Source organism: Mesoplodon densirostris, chromosome 1 (genome assembly GCF_025265405.1).
Source record: "Mesoplodon densirostris isolate mMesDen1 chromosome 1, mMesDen1 primary haplotype, whole genome shotgun sequence".
Lineage (NCBI taxonomy): Eukaryota > Metazoa > Chordata > Mammalia > Artiodactyla > Ziphiidae > Mesoplodon > Mesoplodon densirostris.
The window spans coordinates 235239066-235257792 of NC_082661.1; the positions used below are offsets into that span (position 1 = coordinate 235239066).

The 18727-nt window shown below is 42.1% G+C and overlaps 1 protein-coding gene and 1 long non-coding RNA gene across 8 annotated transcripts in view; one reads left to right on the forward strand and one right to left on the reverse strand.

Moving 5' to 3' along the window:
• FBXW7 (F-box and WD repeat domain containing 7) overlaps window positions 1-10687 on the reverse strand; it is a 210507-nt gene extending 199820 nt beyond the window's left edge. For 6 of the 7 annotated variants that reach the window (XM_060116378.1, XM_060116368.1, XM_060116359.1 and 3 more), the window contains exon 1: window positions 9526-10687. The gene's annotated coding sequence lies outside the window, so the exon portion shown is untranslated. The remainder of the gene's footprint in view (window positions 1-9525) is intronic. The other variant, XM_060116384.1, reaches the window with a different exon arrangement.
• Window positions 10688-14828: 4141 nt separating this feature from the next.
• LOC132501004 (uncharacterized) lies at window positions 14829-18518 on the forward strand. The gene is made up of 2 exons (XR_009534110.1): window positions 14829-15000; window positions 17553-18518. It is a non-coding gene; the product is annotated as an uncharacterized LOC132501004 (long non-coding RNA).
• The last annotated feature ends 209 nt before the right edge of the window (window positions 18519-18727 follow it).

Here is an 18727-nt window from a genome sequence, read left to right on the forward strand (position 1 = left end):
GTGATGGAGTAATAAGTCTGCCTTAAAGTTAAGGTCGCCCCCTAGCTGGAGATAATGACACTAGTTGTGTGCTTTCAGGGTGTTCCTGCCACAAACGCTCTCAAGCACCGCAACAGGAATGAGTGCAAAAGACCTGAAGGTGAAGACTGGTAGGGTTGGTTAATGGAGGCTTAGACATATGAGTCAAACACCAAATTTCATAAGAAGGGTGATGGGTCACCTACTTTGCTTTATGTCGTTTGTCTCCTTCAGCCAAAATGTAAGTTTCAAGAGGGCGGGGATTATAATGTTCTGTTCACTTAAATCAATGCCTGGCACAGTAAGTGTTTAGTAAATATCTGCTGCTGAATAAAGGCACTATTCAAAATAGTGACATATTCAGGAACAAAGGTCACAAAGACCTTCAGCAAACACACAAAAATAACAATAATATTGTAATATTTATTATTATTGCAACAACTAACGTTTATTGAGCACTAACTCTGAGCCAGACACTGTGATCCATTATCTCAATCCCCTTAACTACCTTTTTAGAGAGGTAGGTACTATTATTATCATCCCAGTCTTACAGGTTCACACACAGAATAAACAACTTGACCAAGGTCACAAAGCAGCACAGCTGGAACCTGGGTCTATCAACTACAAGGCTTGCCTCTCAACTACTATGTCACATATATAGAATTACAAGTATCCTTCTAAGGCAAAGCTACGGAAATGTGGCCAATGAGGAAAGACAACAAACCAAAACCAAAAAGAAACTCCAATGTAGTCAAAAACCATATGTCCGCCCCCTCTCCTAGCAGGTACTGTGGATATTTTCCCACCCTAGAATACACTGATTATCCCATACAGATTAAAACTTCAATGGTTTAAAGAATCCAGATGTTGAAAAACTAGGAGCTAGAGTCAATCATCTAATCAACATTTCAGAGGGTGGTAGATAACGAGTGGTAACGCCCCGTGTCCACAACCCAAAGAAATAACAGGGTGTGACCTCTGACTAAGGCTGACCTCAAAACTTCCTGACCCATTCTCCCCAAATCTGCCACTTCCCTCCCTCCTTCGCTCTGCGTCTCTCCCCTCCTCTGTACATCCCATCTCTCCTCTCCTACTAAAAGGCCTTTACAAAAACTTGGAAATTTTGTGTTTCCTACTCTCAACTTCTAACCTAGTTAAGTTAAAACTTTTATATTTCTCTAAGGAAAAGAAGTCTACCTGTGTAATACTCAGGTAGAAAAAAGGTTCCCTACTCGTTAGAGCAGCATTCCAAAAGTTACGTTAGTCAATGAAGAGACCACCAATCACGCAAAAGAAAGCTGATGACCCGCATATTTATTTATATAACCTGGTATCACAGACATAATAAATAAACAGGAAGAAATTAAACTCACTAGAGATTATGCTCTTCTCCCATCTATCCAGTAACCTATTCATAATTATAATTCTTTCTGAAAATCTCTAAAATGGAAAGAAGCTAACTCCAGAATTATAACTCCAATCACCACCAACAGAGAGAAATATTTAAAATACTGACTTTGTTTAAAAACTAGAATATCCATTAAATTAACTACTTAACCAGAGATTCACTAATATATAAGTCAATCTGATTTCTGCATTTACACCAAAATCTAAAGCAAATCTGCCTTAAAAGAAAAGTTAAAGAATGAGAACAAGAGTTGGCAAGACAAACAGTGCTAAGGAACATATCTCAATCTTTTCTTTCTGCCTTTGGATTTTTTTCATACACTTATCTTAAATATACAGTTCTATTAGATAAACAAACTATGAAGGCATAGACAAATTGTTCTCAAAGTAGAAATACTTTCCAAATACAAAAAACTATCAAGAAACATTTATTTCTTGAATTGGCCAATAGAACATTGATTATGCCAAGTTTGAAGGAAAAGTTATTTCTGAAAACTGATCCTGTATTTAATAAATATTAAGCATGAAAAGGGAATATCCAACCCTCCCTCCCTCACTCTCATCATTTTAGGAAAGGAGAAAACTAAAAATTTAGTTAAAACAAAATCCTTCAATAAAATCCTTCAAATAAAATTCCTTCAATCTTAATTTGAGATGTAAGGATACAAATAAAACTTATTAAACTTCATGATTTTTTTTAAGTTTTTTATTCCCAGTGTTAAAGAGATGGCTAGTTAAAAGACTGGATAATCCAATTACATCCTGATATTTCTAAATGGACAATTTAAACCACAGTCATTTTCAGAGATAATAAATTGTTCAAAAAAGAGTCCTTTCTGATCTAAGCACTACTGAAGTCCTTAGGGATGAATTCAAATTCCAGTTATGTTCAAATCAGTCTTTCTTTTCTATAATAAGCACAGCAGTTCTGCCATTTCTTTACTTTTCAAGATTTTTTTTAAATAAAAACATTAATGAATGATACACTGTTTCAGAGGCTTTTGAAAACACGGCAGAATTACGTCAGTATTATTTGTCAAACTCAATGGCTGAATTTAAGTGTTCGGCAATATAAAGCCTGACTTTAGCCTTCTGTCTGTGTCACACTTTAAAAGATCTTTAACTTCGTAAGTTAACAGTGATGGGTCACCTTACTATATGCCAGGCACTGGAAGAGCTTTGCATATGTTTTACATGATCTCATTTAATCCTAACAACAACCCTGTGTAAGACATGTGCCCATCAACAGGTGATGAAGTCGACAGTAAAAGGATAAGTAGCTTGTCCCATGCCACAAAGCCAAGAAAGGTACTGCCTAACTAATGAGTCTTCTGCCTCCAGAGTATCAACGTATTTTATGAGGGAAATGAGAACTGAATTAGCAGCTGTTGCTGGCTCCATGCATGCATATTTTCAACCATTAGATAGTTATAAATTACCCACCATTATTAGTGGGGCAAGTCCTTCTCAGACCTAGAGGATGTCATGCAAAGGTCTATGACTACCCCTTACACTACCCTGAAAAGCAGGCCATCCTAAAAGTCTCATTAAGATATATACATTCTTCCAAAAACAACCAAGCCATCTGTCTTGACACTTCACATTTGGCCTAACATATATTGATGGGTTCAGTATCTTCTCCTATGGTGATCCTCTCAGAGGAAAGGCTAAGTGATATGAAAAATATTTTGTACCACTATCTTTTAATATTCCCTAAATTCCACAGCAGTCATGAAGGAGCATCTAGCGATGATACACGTACAGACACACAAACAGCACATGCTACCTCCTGCCTAAAGCCACCCAGATTTCCAGTAGCTAACCTTCAGCTGGAAAAAAGGGCAGAGGTGAAACAGCAGAGCAACAGAAACTGCAAAATATCTGCCTGATCTACTAGCTATCCCTTAGATGAGGGGAAAGAGCAAAAAATAAGATACCAAACAATAACGTCTCTTGCCCACTTTTTTTTATTATTTTTCAACTACCTGTATTGCAGGATAATACAACACAAACATAATATTTTCTTAGTTTTAGAGAAATCAATTGTTACTCAAAACTTTTTAAGGGAACATTTTAGAAAAAACTGTTATACACTGGTTTGTCACTCAATATCCAGATCAAGTACAGATGTTCCCTCAAATATTTCACAGTTCTGAAGGTAGAACAGGAGGAGATTTTAAATATACATGTGTGTAAAAGTATAATTATTAGAAAATATATATCCCATAGTGTTCAGGAAATGTCATGTAGATTTAGGAAACACACTCTAAACACACTGTGAAAGGGATCATGAGACACTATCAATGAGGTATCATAAAAAAGTAGCAAAAATCTAAAACTACACTAAGGCATAAGACAGACCGGTTTGACACTCCGTGGGGAATTGTCATCTGTAATGACAATTCAGCTACGCTAAAAAAAATAAATAAATGAAACCTAATACACCACTCTTTTCCCTGGTCCACTGAAAGTGTCACCAATATAGAATATTTCTATTCGGATAGAAGGTAGGAGATAGGAGATGGACACCTTGTGTCTTTTAAATTGCCACTCACCCTTAAGCTTGAAATAAAAGCAAGATTTTTTTAAAAAGCAAGGAAAGAATCCTCTCCTAATGAATAAAAAAGCAACTTTAGGGCTTCCCTGGTGGCGCAGTGGTTGAGAGTCCGCCTGCCGATGCAGGGGACACGGGTTCGTGCCCCGGTCCGGGAAGATCCCACATGCCGCGGAGCGGCTGGGCCCGTGAGCCATGGCCGCTGAGCCTGCGCATCCAGAGCCTGTGCTCCGCAACGGGAGAGGCCACAACAGTGAGAGGCCCGTGTACCGCAAAAAAAAGCAATTCTACAGTGACCTTCTTTCTAAAAGGTATACTAAAATTGTCAGGTTATGTAAAACTGTCAGACCCCTTTTTTAAAGGAAGAGGAACTGAAGTATCAATTATATATGTAGAAACATTATATAAAGTAAAAGCAGGTTTGAAACTAAAAAGTGGTCACTATTGCAAGAGTAACCCCTTCCCCTGCCATAAACAGGGGACTCCTGAGATAAATAAGATTTATGAAACCAGGGTAAAAATATACCACCGTCCAATGTTGACATATGAAACAGATGTTTTGATATTAGCTATGATGTAAAATTGCACAAAGTGAACTATCCTTTCTAAACAACACAGTTGAGATTTATTTTTTGGGTGAATCTATTAACCCATGCTACATTTACCCTTAAGAACACAGCAAAACTTTTTAAAGTACAGAGTTAAATGATTTAAGTGATCTGGTAAGATATAATACTTGAAATTAACAAAAGAAAAATTGTGGAGCCAATAATTCTACACAATGAATTGGTCATTGCAAAAGATCAAAGCTTTCAGAAACAGAAGTATCAAACCTTAATGTTCTTATAGTTTGACAAATATTTTCATCTGATTCAAACAAACCATCAATACTTCTAATTTTACATCTAAAGTAAATGCTTTACAACTTATTTTCAGAAGCTTTCAAAATTATACTCACAAGTTCCTTCAAAGATACTTCTGGCCATGATACACGGCCAGTATATCACTATATGATATCTTATATGGTATGGTATCTTTGAATAAGAAATACAAGTAGTCCTACTTTTTAGCTTCATCACTTTATAGATGGCATTGCCCCTGCTCCTCAGTCCATAGTTTTCATCACTGTGGAGGCAAAAGTACCTTGAACAGTAGACTCTGTGCTTTATTCAGAATCATTTTAAGACTGCCTCCAAGGAACACATCTCACTTAGAAAACAGAGACCAGCTAAAAGGGCCAGTCCCAGCTTTGTAGTGGAATGGAGCTCATACTGCATGTTGGTGGACTTGGCAGTCAGTGTTCTATAGCAGGGGTCCATAAACAACGAGCCAAACCCAACCTACCTCCTGTTTTTATATATAAGGCTTTATTAGAACACATTCACATTCATTCACTTACATATTGTCTGTGGCTGCGTTCAAGAGCACTTCAAGAGCAGAACCGCATTGTTGCGACAGAGACCATATGGTCCGCAAAATCTAAACTATTTACTATTCAATAACTGGCCCTTCACCAAAACAAAGTGTGCCAACCCCTCCTCTACACAATGAGATGCCGGAGGCAACACAAGTCTTCTCCAAAAACCATCTCCAAGTAAACGCATTGGGCTGCTGCTAGCCTAGATGTGGGGCTTTGGGATCATCCGGTGATAAAACACACAAACACAAACACACACCCTATATCAGTCCCAAAGTTGCCAAGGCAGAGCACACGAGGTGATCACTCCCTACTACCAGGGTCCCACCTTCCCCACTTGTCTTCACTAGTAAATCATGTTAACCCCAAAAGGCTGCCCTTTAAAGTTCACCGAAACATGATTTCGCCTGCATAAAAACTGTTGTGGAAAACAGAGGGTGAGGAGAGAAGGCACTCATATGGCATATATTCCAGATCCTAGAACCACCATAGATCTAGCTCCCTGTCTAAACAGCTGTGGCCCGGAAGGTCCTGCCATTTGAATTATCACTCTTAAGAAGAGGCCAAACAGGCTACTAAGAAGGTGAATTGGAACTAAGGAACACAAAAAAAGTGTGGATATACATATTCCCTACCTCACAATCCTTAATCCTTGTTAGTGTCAACACTAAATGCAAGTTTCACCACAAAAATTTTAAATTTTAATTTTTAAAAAAATCAGTCTTCCAGTGTCCATAAATGCTTCGAAGATGTCTGAATTTTTTTTAAGTGCCAAGTTGGTTTTTGTTTGTTTGTTTTTTAATAAAAAGGGTTTTTTTTTAAGGCATTTTCAGCACTGCTGTGCCAACACAGGGATATCCCCTCCATTGTATGGGACACAAAGACACACACCAACTGCGAGCAGGGGAAGCAGCGTTCTTTGCCAGCTATTTTTAGCCCCACTTCGTCATGTTAGAGACCAAACTTAGGATAATAATGAAAGGCAAACTGTAAAAACATGAATTTGATGAAACAGATCTGTCCTTTTATGTATAAGTTCCTTAACACTGAAATCTCATATAGTCTTCTGAACTTAATCTCAAGGGACCTATATACCTTACAAAAAAGCTTGTTAGTGTTTCAAAAATAATCATCTGCCCTAAGACTGAACTGGTGCCCATGTTTAAAGGTTGTTCCTCCTTTTTCAATTTCAACCCTTACTCACTTTTAAAACAGGAGAGTCTCATCCATTCTCCCCTTCCTGTATCTTTGCTAACTTTAACACATTCCCCTCCCCCAAATACCCATTTTTCAGCTCTCCACTCTCCATCAGCACTATAGAGAAACCTTAGTACTTTTATAATGACTCCCAATTCTACATTTTCAGCATATCACTCATTATTTTACTGTCTTAAGATTGCATTGGTATCCAACTTTAACCCTCAAATTTAGCGTCCAAAGTCCACTGCCTCATTTCTGAATTACTTTTTATAAGAAACCACTAGCACCATACTAACATACTGGAAGCACCTTCTTTTTCACGCCTCCATCTGTACAGCTCTTCAATGACTGTAGTGTAAAAATGTTAGTTCTCTAGAAAAACAAAATCCTAATCCAGGTATAATGCCTCTTGGCTTAAAATACGATTTCTTCTCAATGGTCTAAAACTACCCTCTCAGAAACATTGTTCTCAATTCATTCTTTGGGCTGTAAACATGTATCCACACAAACACAAATTGGCCCTAAGCCTACTCAACAATCTCCCTCTGTATTCCCATAAGCTAACTTCCTAATTACATTTGTCCCTCACCTCCTCCAATTCCAAAAGTCTTAAACACTTTATCTCCACCTGTTCTTTTCTTCCTAAAAAACACTTTCTCCTGGCTCAGACACTCCAATAAGTTCTGTATAGTCCAACATCAACATTTCCCTAGTGAAAAATGTACAAATACATTTACATCTATAAGGTACCAAACAGTAACTGACGTACAGTGGTCGTAGATAAAAACGGGTCCATTCCCCCTTTTCTATAATTTTGTGCAATCTGTGTTTCACTGCCTCTGCCACCCATAAGCAAAAGCATCTCAAAGGCAGGGACCCACAAATGCTCTGTTGTTTCTTTGCTACCCAAATATACGACGAAACATTACCATGATTTTTAACCAATCTATAGTCAAAACAATACAAGTCAAAGTTGTAAGCAACTCTGATGGAGTACAATCTACGCTCAAACTAGTCTGTTGGTCTGTCCTGTTTTCCTCCCCCAAAAAACAGCCTATGCAAGGCTAGATTTCTCTTCCTCCTATTTTTGTGAAGTATGGGATACATGACTTCCTCAAGGTCACAAAATAACAGATCTAGAGACATTTGTTTTTGATTCCACGCCTAACATTACATCCACTACTCAATTTTTTTTTTTTTTTTTTTTTGCGGTAAGTGGGCCTCTCACTGCTGGGGCCTCTCCCGTTGCGGAGCACAGGCTCCGGACTCGCAGGCTCAGCGGCCATGGCTCACGGGCCCAGCCGCTCAGCGGCATGTGGGATCTTCCCGGACCGGGGCCCGAACCCGTGTCCCCTGCATCGGCAGGCAGACTCTCAACCACTGCGCCACCTGGGAAGCCCCACTACTCAATATTTTGATGCCAGTACTTATTTAAAGTAGAATTTAAGGTCCCTAACAAAAGCATAACAAGGAAAAGGTATATAAAGAAAAACAAAACAGCTGGTGAAGTTCCAGAGGAGGGCAAAGTGATCAAAAGGATGGAAGAAATTATTCTAAGACAAAAAGTCAGGAAAGATGATAGTAAAGAGGAACAATCAAAATCTACAAACCAGGAAAAGATGAACTCCAGCTTGTTCTAGCAATTCTCAAAACACAAACTTGGGATGTGTCTTGAAACTTTATAAAGAGACAGGTTTGGGATATAGAAATGAACTGTTACATAATTCAGGAGCTAATAAACTTGCAGAATTCATCTCTTCAAAAGAGAAGAAGTACAGGATGAAAAGTGTTTGAGAAAGTTTTAAAGAAGTTTAATCAAGATCCTGAATGGAAAAGTTAGCATGGATAACCCCAGGCTTACATTCATTCCCACAGAGTTTCTCTCGGCAGTGGCTTCAGAGAGTGTGAGCTCACACCGTTGTCTGGAGGGGCCATACTTCTCACTACTGCCTGTGTTCTGGTATATAAAATTCCACCCTGTGCTTAGCCCTAAGGTCTGTATAAACATATGAAATGTCAATTACTTTCCTGCACCTTAATTTGGCACTCTAAGGGGATACCTAAACTACAAATCAAAGATTTTATAGACTTCACCTTTAATATATATAAAGGAAGAGGAAAAACATCATTCTTCAGAAGTTTCTCCTCATTTGGTAGAGAAGCATGAAATAACTCAAATAAGCAAAGCTTCAAGTCATTCCAACAAATAAAAAACTGCTAGCAATCAGGACATATGCTACTCAAAACAAAAAAGCATTTGGGTAAGGAAAAAATGTAATACCTTTTATAAACTGGTTAAAGTACTAAATGCTCTCCCCCAAATCAGCTGTGATCAAAAGAACTCAGAATTTCCTGAGTAACTGAAATGTTACAGTGTCTTCCTGATACGCAGGAACTGCACCCAGGAAATGAGAAGGTAAAAAAAATTCCTGTACCACTAGGTACTGAAATGAACTCTCTCAAGGAAGACTGGCAAAAAAGAAAGTAATTTTACTTTCAGGGGTTCAAAGAGTCAGGGGTTCCTACTTGGGAACCAAATAAGAGTTGCCCAGAGACAAAAACTACCGCGCTGTTTCCCACCGGGTGTACCAGGAAAATGTGTAGTACAGAGATGTCCCTTGTGCGCACACAGGCTCTGGTTTCCTCAATTTCCTTTTGCCAATTACTGGCCAGAAAGATACCAAGTGTCCACCCTGGAGAAAGACAGAACTCCTCGAAGAGAAACCTGTGGGCTTGCGTATCACACGTACAGAGCGCTAAAAGGTTACAAATCACTGGACTGCGGATGCCTCTCCCCGCAGTGAGGACTAAGGTACCCCTCTCGTCTAGACACTCCCAACACTCCTGGAAAACACCGGCAAAACTCCGGAGGACGCCCCAGCATCCTCCCCCTTTCTATCCCTCCATTCCCTTTCCCGAGGCCACTCACACTTTAGAGACGAGCCGGGCGCTGAGAAAGTGGGGTGCTTCCCTTCCTCCTTGGGACTCAGGCGACAGCTGCGGCAGGCTCCGGCGCGTTACTGAGGAAGAAGCGGGGCTGGGATCGCTAAGCCGGCGGCCACCCGGGTCTCTTCCGCGCCGCCGGAGCAGACGAGGCGGCGGCCCCGCTTACCTCCTCTTTTCCTCTTCCTGGGTCTCTTCAGGCTGGGTCTTCTGCCCGTCCCGGGCCACTTCTCCCCAGACAGTCACGTTTGGGAGGCTCCGGATTTTGTTTTTGAAAAGTTTCTTCTGGGCGGAGGCTGCGGCCGGCCCCCCGGGTCCCCCCCGGCCCCGCCGCCCTCGGGGCTGGGGCGGGGGAGGGGGTTCTAAGAACTCCTCCCGGAGTCCTGCCGAGGAGCCGGGGGGCCGGCGACTGGCCGAGAAAGAAGACCCCCGAGGGGGCGGAGGGGAGGGGGCAGGGAAGGAAAGGACGGCGGCGCCGGTCCTGCTGTCCCCGCCGCCCCGGCCTCCGCTTCACATCGGGGTCCCCGCCCCCCCGGTCGGGGGGTGGTTGCCGGGCTTGGGGTCCCGGCTCATACACTCCGGGGCAAGATGCTACGGCCCCGGGCGGGTGGCCGAGGCGGCGGCGAGGTGGGGGACCCGGCCGGCTCCGCTCGGCGCCGCCCCCGCTCCCGGCTCCAGCATGTGTCGCTGTGGCTGGGACCCCCTCCCTCCACCTTGGGGGTCCCTCGCCCCGCGCCCCGGAATGGACAGAAGCTCCGGCCCCTCCTCAGCGTCCTCTCACCGCGGAGCAGCCGACTAGTCCCGACCCGAGGTAGCCGCCTCCCTGCCCCCCAGCCGCCGGCTCCGGCTCGGGCTCGGGCTCCGGCGTGTGCAGCCGCCGCTGCCGGCCGGGAAGGCGAGGGGGGGAGAAGAGGGGTGGCCGCGGCTCCCGCTGGCCCAGGTTAAGGCGGAGGTCTCGGCGGCGGCCAGTGCAAGGGCGCTGGGTCTCTCGGATGCTCCCTCGCTCTCACGCTCTCGGCGGCGGCGGCGGTAGCGCCCCAAGCTCAGCTCGCTGTCTCCCTCGCTCAGTGCGGGGCTCTCGCCTCACTCCAGAGAGAGGGGCGGGAGGAAAACGGCGCGGACCGATGACGCAAGTCACCTAGCAACCGCTCTCTTCCCCCCTCCCTTTTCTCTCCGCTCGGAGGCTTCCTCCGCGGGCCTTTTTTCCCCTTTCCAACCACCCCGCCCTGGGCGCCTCTGGCGCGCGCGATGACGCTCCAAGGGAAGAGGAAGTCGGGCTCGGCGAGCGGGTGGGTGCGCCTCGGGCCGCGGGACTCGCCGCCGCTGCCGCCGCCTCTACGGCCGCGTCAGAACTGAGGAGAGGAAGGGGAGGAGCCGCGTGGAGCCTAAGCTGCCGCCTAAACTTACCCCTGACCCGAGGGCAGTGGAGAGAGCTTGCTCCGTAGCGGTTTCCTTCAGAGCAGGTGGCGACTGCTCCTTGGGGAGCAAGGAGGAGGCCCAGGCCGCGCGGCCATGCTCGGGCGCGCATCACCCGAAGGTGAGGCATTTGGCCCCAACGGGCCTTCGAAAAGCCCGGCTGAGCGAGAAGTTATCTTACAGCTTGATCCGCTGCACCTGCTCGAGGGAGCGAGCGCCCCACCCTTCCCGCCGTGTGGGGCGAGACCCAGCGCCCGGTAACGCGTGGTCGGGCCGAGCAAATGTTTGATGAATGAATGAATGAATGCCTCCCTCCCTCGCGGAGCTCAGAGGAGTTTTACGGAAGTGCAAGCGCTTTGTAAACTGCGTAGCACTGAAAAGATGAGAGTTGTAACACATCCCTCTTCCCCCCGTCCCCCTCCCGGCAAGGAAATAGGGGTGCGGCTTGAGTGAGGAGTCACAACCTGAGTCTTTAGTGAAAAAGGAGGCGAATTGCTGGGATGAGGGCAGGGAGCCATCCTCCCGGAGAGTGTGGAAGGATTTTTTACTTTTTCAGGAGGAGAATTTAGCAGTGCCTCCCTTTCAGGACTCATTCTTGCTTGTGGTTTGGAGCTTTGGAGAGCTGGTATTGGTTGTTAACCAGTGTCCATTACCGTCATCAAGAAATTTTGGCCTGTGTTTCAGGTCTGACTCAAAGGCTATTTCCTTTCCAAAATATCATTACCCTTTAGGCAGGTCTTCCTACGGGTGTTATTCTGGAAAGTAAATCAAAGTAAAAAAAAAAAACTCATGAGGTTGAAAGGGGGTTTCTCTAGGACAAGAAAGTTGAAGATAAAAGGATTTCAGAATCCTCAGAAATCTGTCTTGAACCTGTCCTGGTGAATAGTGTGAGAACGAGATAAAAGCAGCAGTGATGAAAGGAAGCAGATTCCACAGTTGGGTCTCCGGACTCTGGCGCTCCTTACCTCGTCTGGAAGCAGCAGTAGCGGCTGTTACAGATCTTTCCACCTCGGGGGGGGGGGGGGGGTGAGGCGCAAGTGTTTATAGGCAGATCTGGGGAGCTCGGAGTTCCTGACCTCCCTGCCATCACCATGTGCAAATAGGCCAAGGAAACTCGTAACTGGGTAAAATCCAAGGGCTCATTTTTATTAAGATGCTGCAGTAAAGGTGATGGGAGGAGGGAGATGGATATTGCCAAAGCCAGAAGAGACTCACAAAGTAGCGTCTGCCCAGCTACCCTTCACCCAAAGTTCTAAGAGCCAGGTTAACGCTCCTACTCTTCCGCTACCCTGGATTCGACTCTCTCCTCGTGACCAATCCTTGCCAGGTCCTTCCAAATAAGACTCACAGGAAACCAAACCAGCAAGTGATGGCCCCACATGGCTACCAAGTAAATCTTTTTGGATTTTGTTCCTCTTCCTAATTGTCCAATGAAAAGGGCAGGAGTAAAATACACAGATTGAGGGGATTTTGTAAAGCCAAGCACCTCAGACTTTAAGTTCTGAGAGCTTTGGATGAAAAGAATGCAAACATCAGAGCTCTGCAACCCAGCAGAGGACGCCTCCAGAAAAGTGTGTAACCACGTGGAGCTTTTCAGCAGCCTGATCTGTTTTCCTTGTCAGTGGCTCCACCAGAGAACTTTGGTGCTGAGAGGCAGAATATGGCACTCAGCCACCTACTGATGCAGGTACAGCCGCACTAGCTTACTAGGCAAGATCCACCCACTTCACCCAGGATGATAACTGGAGGAAACAGCTGGAACTGGTGACGGCAGAGAAGGAAGTTCATACGTTTCCAACTTGGTCTGCATCTCTTTAGTTCTTTTACTTCTTATTAATCCAGAGGAGAAAACAGTTGGTTCATTCGCAATTCCAAAAAAAAAAAGCGAAGTTTTAGGTAACAGCGTTCTTTGCCTGGTACATCAGTTTGTATGATAAAGATCTGCCTACTATGTTAAAATATAACAATGGGATATTTGTATAAGGTTCTTTTCTGCTACACTTGAAAGTGAGCTCGTCTGAGAAACTATTTTATCAGTTTTATTATCCCACATCAGTAGCTTTTGCTGTCAAAGATTTCATAAGCTAAATTTTCTAGCAAAATTTCTTTCTAGAAATTCCATCTACAATTTTCAGTTACTTTTAGCGGTTTTATTGTGACATAGGCATTAAAATGCATAAATCAGTTATTCAGTTGTAATGAGTAATTGTAAAAGAAACCTCCATGTAACCAACCAGGTCAAGAACTGGAACACTGCCAGCACCCCAGAAGTCCCCCGGTGACCTTCCTGAACACAACTCTTTCCCTCCCTTTTAGAGGTAACCATTATTCTAACTTTTGTGATAACCATTTCCTTGCTTTTCTCTATTGTTTTATCACAAGCATGCATGCATCCCTAAACAGTATATTGTTTGGTTTTGCCCTTTCTTGGAACAAAATAATATGTAACCTGTTGCGCTTACGGCTTCACTCAACATCGTTTTTAATCCATATGTCATTCCTATAACTGTAGTTTGTTCATTTTAATTGTTGCATATTACAGTTTCTATTGTAGCAATATGCCGTCATTTATTAGGCATTCTATTGTTGATGGATATCTAGGTTGTTTCCAGTTTGGAACTGTTATAAATGCTGCTGTAAATATTCCTCATGTATGTATTCCATCACATCTATGTGAGTTTCTGTATGGTGTATACCTGGGAGGGGTTACGTGTATTATAAATTTGAACGGATCATGCCGCGCTGTTTTTTCAAGTGTTACACTCACGCCCACTGTGTGTGAGCCTCATGGCTCCACACCCTCAACCACATTTGGTATAGTCAGGCCTTTCAGCTTTGCCAGCTTGGTGGGGGTATATACTTATTTTGGTTTTAACTTGCACTTCCCTGATTGCTGATGCTATTGAGGACCTTTTCGTATATCAACTAGCCATTTGTATTTCTTCTTTTGTGAAATGTGTTATCGTTTTCATGCCTAATCACTGAGATACCCGATTTTCCAATATCCTTTTATAGTCCACTTTTGAATAATATAGTTCAGGTAAGGTGATACTACCAAATGAGTTACATTTGGGACAAGTTCTTTCCAAAATAAGGATAATTATAGTTTGCCTAACTATCTCTTATGAATTTGATGATAAACTTCTTAAAAGTAGGACTATAAGGCCATATATATATATATATATATATATATATATATATATATATATATATATATTTTTTTTTTTTTTTTTTTTTTTTTTTTTTTTTTTTAGTGGTACGCGGGCCTCTCACTGTTGTGGCCTCTCCCGTTGCGGAGCACAGGCTCCGGACGCGCAGGCTCAGCGGCCATGGCTCATGGTCCCAGACACTCCGCGGCACGTGGGATCTTCCCAGACCGGGGCACGAATCCATGTCCCCTGCATGGGCAGGCGGACTCTCAACCACTGCGCCACCAGGGAAGCCCTATAAGGCTATATTTTCTACATTCCAAAATAATGCCATGCTTTCGGCTACTAAATTGTTGCTGGAATCCATCATGATGGTTTCCGGTTTTGTTGCGACTTAATTTCCCTCAAGTATGTAAAGCGAGATGTTTATTCTCTTGAATCTACGTAACTAAAGTCTGTTCTTTGTTGCTTTGTATTTTATAGGCAACTGTGTAACAAATCGTTTCACCAGCACAAATTGTTTTTTCGTTTCCAATGTTCATTCATTTTATAAAAGTCTCAATGGCTTTTTCTTTCCTCCTAAAGTTCCTGCTAAAATACATACTTTGTTTGTTTTTTCATTTTACTCATTAATATCAAATACATACTATCCATGTCACTCTCTGGCAAATTTTCCCAGCATATTCTATTTGACTGTTTTATCATTTTCTTTTCTGTCAGTTCTTTGTTTAGAGTCAGTGATAATGTAAGACTGGAGGAAGACCCAGAGAAATTAAATGACTTACCCAGGGTCAGAAGAGCAAGTAAAAAGGAAGCCTGGACTTGGCCCCAAGTCTTCAAAATAGAGTATGCTCGCTATTATATCACACTGGCCCTCAGGCTCCTGGAGCAGTAAGGTAAATTAATTCTCCTGGTCTACAGAGTATTTTTCACTTCCACATGGCAAACCTCTTATTCTACCGTTGGGTAAGGTTACTTTATTTTAAGCCTAACAGCTTTAGGATCAGATTAAGATTGGTCTAAATAAAAATAAAAGAATAGGGGCTTCCCTGGTAGTACAGTGGTTGAGAGTCCGCCTGCCGATGCAGGGGACACGGGTTCGTGCCCCGGTCCGGGAAGATCCCACGTGCCGCGGAGCGGCTGGGCCTGTGAGCCATGGCCGCTGAGCCTGCGTGTCCGGAGCCCGTGCTCCGCAACGGGAGAGGCCACAACAGTGAGAGGCCCGCATACCGAAAAAAATAAAAAATAAAAGAATAAAATTTTTAGAGATTGATATAAATAATAGTGCTAAAAAGGGGTAACATGGAAACCTGCTTTTTAAAAAGAAGGTTTCTCCACTCTTGCCTTCATCCCTTATAGCCAGTCTGTCACTAGGCCTGATCGCCTCTCCAGAGAATTACCATACTTCCTCAACATCTGAAAAAAGAACTGAAAGAAAGCAGTGGTTGGTAGTGTCAAAATGATGCAGCAAACGCCCTCGGATTTGGTGATCAGCTCCCTAATAATATCACAATGCTGTTAAAAATGTTGCAAGATATCAGAACTTAAAGACATTTTTAAATACAAGAACAAATCAATCTAGAAAACTTATCAACTGTTTGATACGATTGTCCCTGTGTGGCCTTTATCATCATCTAGGTTTGCATAAAGATTGATTCTAAAAATGAATGATAGATGACTACTAGTTTTAATGGAAAATAAATTAATAAAATAATTTTGAAATAATTTTGTTATGTTTGATAATTTACCTTTAAAGTTTCAGAAGAATCCTTCATTTGATTTTGTCATTAATAGTCACTATTTTTATCCAGTAAAATCTAGCTGTTATTTTTAAAATAAAATACCGAGTGAAAACAGCCTTAAAGAAAATAACTTCATAAAAATATTAAGGTAGGCTTACACGTAACCTAGCTCTGAAAAGCACAGGTTTCTAGATGTTTTGGCTTGAAATTCAAAACTGAGTTATTGAATTAACAGTAAGGAATTGCCAAAGGTACCAGATGCATAAATATTATTTGTATATTTTTTGTCTTCCAAAAAGCAGTGGTATGTAGAAAACACAAAAGGGTTGCAATATCTATTCTAAGCATAGAACTTTCACATTTACTTCACCATTCAATGAACAGAAATGTACTTATCACCTACTATTTCCTAGCACTTGACTAAGTGCTGGACGTATAATGGTGAAAACAATGGTGTCCTGGCTTCATGGAGTTCACGGTCTGGTGCCAGTATGTCCCAGGCTTGATACTTGACCCCAGCCAGTTCCATCTAAAACTATTTGAGCTATATTATCATCTGATGATATATTTTATGAATAATTGGGTGACTGCTTTGTTCTCTTGATAAGCAAATAAATGATCACTGGCTAGAAACCTTCAGTCGTATTGTCATTTTTCAGATTTTCATTATGACAGTTTTTTAAAATACAGAAACATTGAAAGAACAGTATAATTTCTGTTCATACACCTTCCACCTAGATTTAGTCATTGTTAACATTTTGCTATATTTGCTTTATGTATGTTTTCTGAAACACTTGAAACTAAATTGCAGGCATCATGATGCTTCATCCTTTTTCTTAGGTGATGATGCTTCAGCAGGTATCACCTAAGGAAAAGGATATACCTAACCCCAACCTTTAGTCAGATCTAAGAAAATTAACAAAAATCTATATCTAAATTTAGTTCACATTTAAATTTTCCTGATTGTCTCAACAATATTTTTTCCAGCTTTAATGGGATATAAGTGACCAATAACATTGTATACGTTTAAGGTGCACAACGTGATGATTTGATATGCCCACATATTGTGAAATGGATTACCACAATAAAGTTAGTTAACAAATCCATTACCTCACATAGTTACCTTTGTGTGTTTGTTGGGGAGTGGGGGGTTGGAGGACATTTAAGATCTACTCTCTTAGCAAATTTCAAGCATAAAATACCAACATTATTTTTGATAGCTTGTGTCCTCCCCCCCAACCTGATCCAATCAAGGTTCACACATTGCATTCGTCAATCATATTTAAATGTAAATATTTTTAGGGAAACTAAAAACTGGGCTCTCCAATACTATTTGGAAGTAATTGCTTTACATTATATCATTTCCTTTTAAAAATGTTATATTTTTAAGTCTACTAAGAACATATATTTTCAGTAAAGGGTGATCTTTCCTTCAGTGGCTTTTTCCCTCACCCTTGACTCCGTGCGGCTTCAGTGGTTGGGGGAGGTGCTAAGCATTCCTCTATTTTCCGAAAACAACCTGTAGTTTCTCAGACGCTGCTTCCTACTGCCTTTGCCCCACCATGTATTCCCTGGAAGGCTCTGATCTTCCAGCCAAATCCCTTATTCCCTCTTTCTCCTCTCCTTGAATTTGTCCTAAATTTCTAGGAACCCTTTCAAGAGCATCTAACAGTTCCTTATGTTCTCATTCTCTACCTGTCTTTCAGGCTACCACAACCTCTGCTTAACTCGACCAGAATCTGCATCTGATTTTCGTTACCAAAACCCTTTCACTAGGAGTCCTTTGCACCAGAACCCACCACCACTGCAGCCTGCCACCACAGTATGTACTTAGCTGATTCCAGAGGAAGGAAAAGACATACTTGACAAGAACCTAGAATGTGCAGTTATTTCATTTAATCTTCACAAAACATTGCAAAGTAGGTGCAAGATGCCCTCGTTCCTTTTTCCTCTTCCCTGGCCACAAAGGAAGACTGTTCCCCAGCCTCCCTTGAAGTTAGGCTGGAGCCCAGTGATTAGTCTGTCCAGCAGAATGTGGGCAAGAGTAATGTGTGTCATGCCCAGGCTTGATCCCTAAAGTTTCCCATGAGATAATCAGCTCCTCTGTCTACAGGCTTAGAAGCAAAGGATGTGCAGATATTGGATCACATGCTAGAAGGAGTCCAGATTCTTTAGTTGCTGCTTGGAGAAGTGCTATCTGACTTAAACAGTGAACAGAGCAAAACATATAAAGTTATGTTAAGTTGCTGAGTTTAATAACAAGTCTGCATTTAGAACATAAAGAATGTTAGTATTCTAATCTAGTGAGGTTAAGTGATATAAGTAAGCTTTTGTGACCTGACGAGAAAATGCAACCCCCTTTTGTTATATTTTTATAGAAATATGAGTTCTGAGTTCCAATTCAAGCTATGAAATGACATTTAGGGAAAAGAAAGCAACAATCCTAGGTACTGACTCTTCTGTGAAAGAATCACATGGTATAACATCAGCACCCTCCAGATATTTGTTGAAGGCTTCCTTGTCAACCAATAGGCTTCCACTTCGAGGATGAGAAGATATCCTTCGGTTCTCCAGCCTGTCGTTGCAGGATTGACATTTCTTTCAATAACCAAACAAAATGTTATGACCTACCATCTTATATGTTATGAAAAGTTCAGAGCCAGTTCTCTCCACTGTGGCTGGTGTCCTCAAATTATTTCAGCGCCTTGCCCCTCATTGGACACGAGTATTTCATTTCATCAACATAATACTGTTCTATGTAGCAGACTTTTAGGTTGAGGGGTAACAAATGGTTATTATAGTATAAGAACCAACTTAGAGCACAGGAAACAATTTCAAAATTGATGTCAGATATAACTTTTCCTAAAACTGTTGGTCATTT